The sequence below is a fragment of the Arachis ipaensis genome, chromosome B6 (genome assembly GCF_059453495.1).
Source record: "Arachis ipaensis isolate K30076 ecotype BB chromosome B6, ASM5945349v1, whole genome shotgun sequence".
NCBI classification, from domain to species: Eukaryota; Viridiplantae; Streptophyta; class Magnoliopsida; order Fabales; family Fabaceae; genus Arachis; species Arachis ipaensis.
In genome coordinates this window covers 62,676,277-62,682,276 of record NC_142441.1, presented here as the reverse complement: position 1 = coordinate 62,682,276, position 6,000 = coordinate 62,676,277, and positions in this window count along the sequence as shown.

Genomic DNA, 6,000 nt, shown 5'->3' with positions numbered 1-6,000 from the left:
TAATCTTCCCCTGGTCAAGGCTTTTTTATTTCAATTACATAAAACCTCTTGTTAATTTTCATTGCTTTAATTTACAATTATTTAATTTTCCATTCTCCAACTCTAAAATTTCTCGGAAAATGCCTGACCAATAAATTGCACTCTTTTGTCAACTCGTTAGGAGACGCCAAACCTCCATGGGAATCTAGAATTATAGAGTATTCCTCCAAGAAGCTTGAAATTAATGTCAAAGAGGCTAGTGCACAACCTCCATGGCATATTTCCTATGAAGAATTGGATGGAATCGATCAAGAAGTGAGTTCCCTTGGTGACGATGATCATGAATCAAGTCTTCCTAGTGATGAATCTACATCCGTAATTGAACTTCTTGAACATGAGGACCCTCCTCTGATTGAGTCTGAGAATGATGTGGAAGTGGAAGTCCTTCGGAAAGGTTAGATGGGAGTTGAACATGCTTTGTCAAGAACATTGGAGACTTTTCTATCTAGGTTGCCGTCTACTACATCATTTGAGTGGGTAAAACTTATCTCTATTCGCCTTCCTATCCCACTTGAGTATGGTATTCTTGAAATGGATGGCCAACTTAGGGAGCTTTGTGGCATTAAGCATAACAGTAGGATGTTTAGTGGTTGGAGTTGCAAATCAAGACTCATCAAGGTTGAGACCTCAAGAGTTAGATGCAAGGGTGAGACTAGTGAACATTTGGTTGGATCTAAGAGAAGAGTTTGGTACTACATTGAGAATTCGAATTGCTTGCCACCCGATTGGAATAATGATGATCCACTTAAAGACGGGTGTGGAAACAAGATTTGGGATCCCGGCATACAAGAGAATCAACTTTGGGAGCTCAAAGCTTGTGGAAAACTTCTTCAAGGCTTGGTGAATTTATTTGGAGACGTTAAAACTTATTGGAAGTCCAAGCATTGGTGGGAGTTTCGAGATGAGTTTAAGCACAAGCCACTATGACAAGGAGCTCACCAAATGTCCAACTTAAGGACTTTAACTAAAAGTGCTAGGTGGGAGACAACCCACCATGGTATGATCTTCCCATTTTAATAGTTTTATTTTATTTTAACCAGTGTTAATTTCCAGCTTCTGCATAAAAAAAAAGGAGCATGCGACGCGCAAGCGTCTATGATGCGCAAGCGTCGTGTGTGACTGCGCAACAAAGAGAAGTCGAACAGAGAGTTGCGCGGGAGCTATGCAGGAGGGGTGCCTTACGCACAAGCGACCCCTCGCGCACGCGTACCTTACGCGTGCGCGTCCCCTGCGATTTTTACCATCCACGCATAAGCGTCAGCGATGCGTACGCGTGGGTTTCCCAATCGGCATAAAAGAGTGTTTGAACAGAGAATTATGATGCCATGGCGCTGGAGTCGCGCGAGTGGTCATGCGTACGCTCATGCGTCAGTTCCTATTTTTGGCCACCCACGCGTACGCGTGAGCGACGTGTACGCGTCAAATGGCTATTTCAGATTTCACGCGTACGCGTGATGCAGGCGCACGCATTGACTCCATTTCCTGTTTTCTGTTTTTCTTCTTTTTCCTCTCATCTCTTACTCCTTCTTCTTCTTTTCTCACTTTCTTCTCATCCTTATTCTCTTTCATTCTCTTTTACATACTTCATTTGCATACTTTCCTTCATTGCATTTTAATTTTATTCATATTTTTATCTTCTTTTCTGATTTCCTATTTTACCATTGGTGTTAAATGTTCTTATTCAACTGTTGGATCTTTTCTTGAATTATTTTGGTGCTTTGTGACTTGTTTTGTATTGTTGGGTATTCTTAATTATAAGTCAATGCTAATTTTTATGACACTTGTATTCCATTTGCATTGATATGTACTTATACTATCTTGCATTACGCACACTCTCCCCCATTGTTGAAATTTTTCCACTATTGATATGCCATTTGCCTCTACTACTTTCTCACTTACATATTGTAGCTACCATGTAGTTGAGACCCTCATTATTTGGCATTAACCCATCCATACTTTATTTGTTTTTGTATCTTTGTTTCTGGGTTACTTTTCTGCCTTTTCCTCTTCTGTCAGGATGGCCACCGAGAAGGAAAAGGAAAAACTTCTCAATGGAACGACAGACAAGTCCATCTGCACAATTATTGGAGAAAAGCATCAGTTGTAGCCACCCGTCCACTTGCACATCTTAGCATGCACCGAGGACGGTGCAATCTTTAAGTGTGGGGAGGCCGATACCGACTTCCGTAGGTTAGTTATCTCCTATTTAAACACTAATATTTAATTTTTCTTGTTAAATTAGTTGTTGCATTTGCATGTTTGATTGCATGTTTGTTGATTTTGTGCATATTCTTCTACCACTACTTGATTGGAGTGATAAATTCTTTTTCAAGACCGTTTTTATAGCATTTCACTAATTTAAATTAAAACTTTTTTGTTAAACTTGTTTGACGATTTTAATTTGGAATATGGTTTTTGAGCTAAAAACACACAACCTGTGAGATTTTGAGCTTAATTATATGGTTACATTATCTAACCATAAATTTTATTCTTGTGTGTTTTCTTCTCTATGATTGCAATCTATAGTTTGTTCCATTCTATATGTCCATTGTTTAGTGTATTTGCATGCATATATATGATTGAGGCCATCAATTGTTATTAGCTCACTTATCCCAAATAGCTTACCATTCTATTTACCTTTGTTTGCCACTTTGAGCCTTTTTAAACCCCATTTGTTCTGTATTTTATCACATCATTAGCCTTAAGCAGAAAAATAATTAATTATCCCATTTGAATCTTTGGTTAGCTTAAGATAGAGATTGTGTGTCAACTAAGTGTGGGAAAATGTGGGAACTTGGGTTGATGAAAATGTGTTATGTTTTTACTGATAAATATTGGAAATTTGGGTGCTTACTCATGTGAAATCAGAAAAATCATATACATTGATATATTATGTTTTTATTTATGAAAAAAAAAAGAAAAAGAAAAAAATAGAAAAAAAAGAAATAAATGAATAGGGGATAAAATCACCCCAATACTAAGTTCAATAAAAAGATCAATGCACATGCGATGGAAATAAAAAAATTGATGCATGAGTATATGAAATATATAAAAGTGAGATTTTGGGTAGCTAGGCATGATTTTAGAATTATATAGAGTATGTGTGTGTGTGTTAGGTGAGAATTTAGGTTAGTCAAATATTCAAAGTATAACTCACTTGGCCATACATGTATCCTCACCCTTACCTTAGCCCCATTACAACCTTAAAAAGCCCTCATGATGTTTGCATTTGTACATTAAATATTTGTTAATTAGTTAGATGAAGAACAAAGTTTTAGAAAGCATGACTAGAGGAGATTAGAGTGAATTAACCCTAGACACTTGAGCGATTAGAGTGCATATACACTTCCGGTGAGGGTTCGATGCTCGATTCTTTGTTCCCAGCTTTCATGAGCTATTTTCTTTTGCAAGTCTACTTGTACTTTCTCTTGAGATTTGAATTAGTGGAATCTAGTTTATATTTATTCTTGGAGAATTTATTTACTTTTAAACCAAGTAGGTAAAAGCATTTTGCATTTAGTTGCATTCATATAGATAGGTTGCATTTCATAATTTCTACCATTCCTTTTCACTCTTTTGGTTCTCATGAGCTTAGCATGAGGACATGCTAATATTTAAGTGTGGAGAGAATAAACCACTATTTTATGGTTTATCCTGTGCTAAATTAAGTGGTTTTTATCAAGTCTTTGCACACTTATTCATACAATTTGCATGGTTTTACAAATCCTTCCAAATTTTGGTCTATGATTGAAAACTTGCTTCCTGAGCCTTTAAATTGTGTATTTTTAATTTCCCTTTATACCATTCGATGCCGTGATCTGTGTGTTAAGCGTTTTCAGGCTTTATAGGGCAGGAATGACTTAGACGATGGAGAGGAAGCTTGCAAAAATGGAAGGAACACAAGAAACAAAGGAGATGACTAGCGAGGATCGACGCGCACGCATGGCTCACGCATGCGCTTGACTTGGAGCTTTCCATAGCGACGCGTACACGTACTTGACGCGTACGCGTGAAAAGTGAAATTGCATGGTGACACGTGCGTGTACCTGACGCGTACGCGTGATGTACGCGTACACGTGACATGCGCCACGTGTAGAAATTGCAGAAGATGCTTGGGGCGATTTCTGGGCTGTTTTTGGCCATGTTTCAAGCCCGAAAAACAGAGATTAGAGGCTGCAAAGTGGGGGAATCATTCATTCATTCACAATACAACATTCATTCACATAATTTTAGGTTTTACATGTAGTTTTCTAGAGAGAGAGGCTTTCTTCTCTCTCTAGGATTTAGGATTCTTAGGTTTAGCTATTTTCAATTTCAGATTGCTACCATATTTCAATTTAGTTTCTCTTCTACTTTTAATTATTCTATTACTCTAGTTTATCTTCTCTTGTTGATTTATTTATGTTGCCAATTTAGTTTATGGATTCTCATGTCATGTTTGATTCTCTATTTAAATCAATTTGAGGTATTTCATATTTATGATTGATTTCTTCTATTTGTGTTATTGATGCTTACAATTGGTTCTTTGGATTTTATTGTCTCTTATTGCTTTTCTATGCTTTTATCTTGTGCCTTCCAAGTATTTGATAAAATGCTTGGTTGGATTTTAGTGTAGATTTCTCTCCTTTTGGCTTTGGTTGAGTAATTAGACTCTTGAGTTATCAAACTCCTTTGTTGATTGTTAATTGAAAGTTTCTTGTTGATTTGGATCCCTCTAAAGCTAGTCTTTCCTTAGGAGTTGACTAGGACTTGAGAAATCAAATTAATTAATCCACTTGACTTTTGTCTATAGTTAGAGGTTAAAAAAGTGGGAGCAATGGACAATTCTCATCATAATTGATAAGGATAACTAGGATAGGACTTCTAGTTCTCATACCTTGCCAAGAGTTTTCTTAGTTATTAATTTAATTTCTTGCCATTTTATTTCCTTGTTCCTTATTCCAAAAAACCCAAAAAGATACTTTTCCACAACCAATAATAAACTACACTTCCCTGCAATTCCTCGAGACACGACCCGAGGTTTAAATACTTCGATTTATTTTATTGGGTTTGCTTTAGTGACAACCAAATTTTTGTATGAAAGGATTCTTTGTTGGTTTAGAAACTATACTAGCAACGAGAATTTATTGTGAATTCTTTACTAGCAAAAATCCGGTCATCACGTATGCGTGACCCACGTGTACGCGTGGATGGTCAATTTTGCCATTCCACGTGTGCGCGTGACTCACGCTTGCGTGTGGATATAGAAATTTTCTTCTTTCACGCATACGCGTCACGCGTCGCTCAAAAATCCTTTAGCTCCAGAATTGAAATTTTTCAATGACGTTGGAGGTAATATTGGTTCACCAACGTTCCCTCCAACATTGGCACCCATGTTTTCTTCTTCCAGAACGCCTTCAACGTTGATGGGCCAACATTGGCTCCAACGTTGGCCTTTCCTTCTCTTCTTCCTTGCTCTTTTTCTGCTTCTTTCTTCCTATTATCAACCAAACAAACTCATCAAGGCCTTGGCATAATCACATGATTTTGCATCTTTCATAATACCACTCAATTCTGGCATAAATCTCATGAAAATGTATAAAATTAACAATGTTTGATTGAATCAAGACAAGCATGAATTTCTCATCCAAATACTTATTTATTGCCTATGAAATGTAGGAAACTACTCTAAAATAAACTAAAAATGGCTTGTGAAGCTAGCCAAGATGCCCTGGCATCAGTTACACACTCGGCAAGCTAGGCGGCGGTTGGATTACATGGCTAATGCTTCTGACATTGTCCTGCCACTTGGATATATCATTAATTCATTATGTTCAAAACACAATTTTTAGCCTTTTCACGTCTTTATGCAGATCAGATTATTAATATTGTGATTAAGTATCTATTTTCTTTTGCTCGGCCTGGAGTTGAAATCGTCCCCGTCTTCGTTGGCCCAATTCCATACTTGTTGCTCTCCAAGTC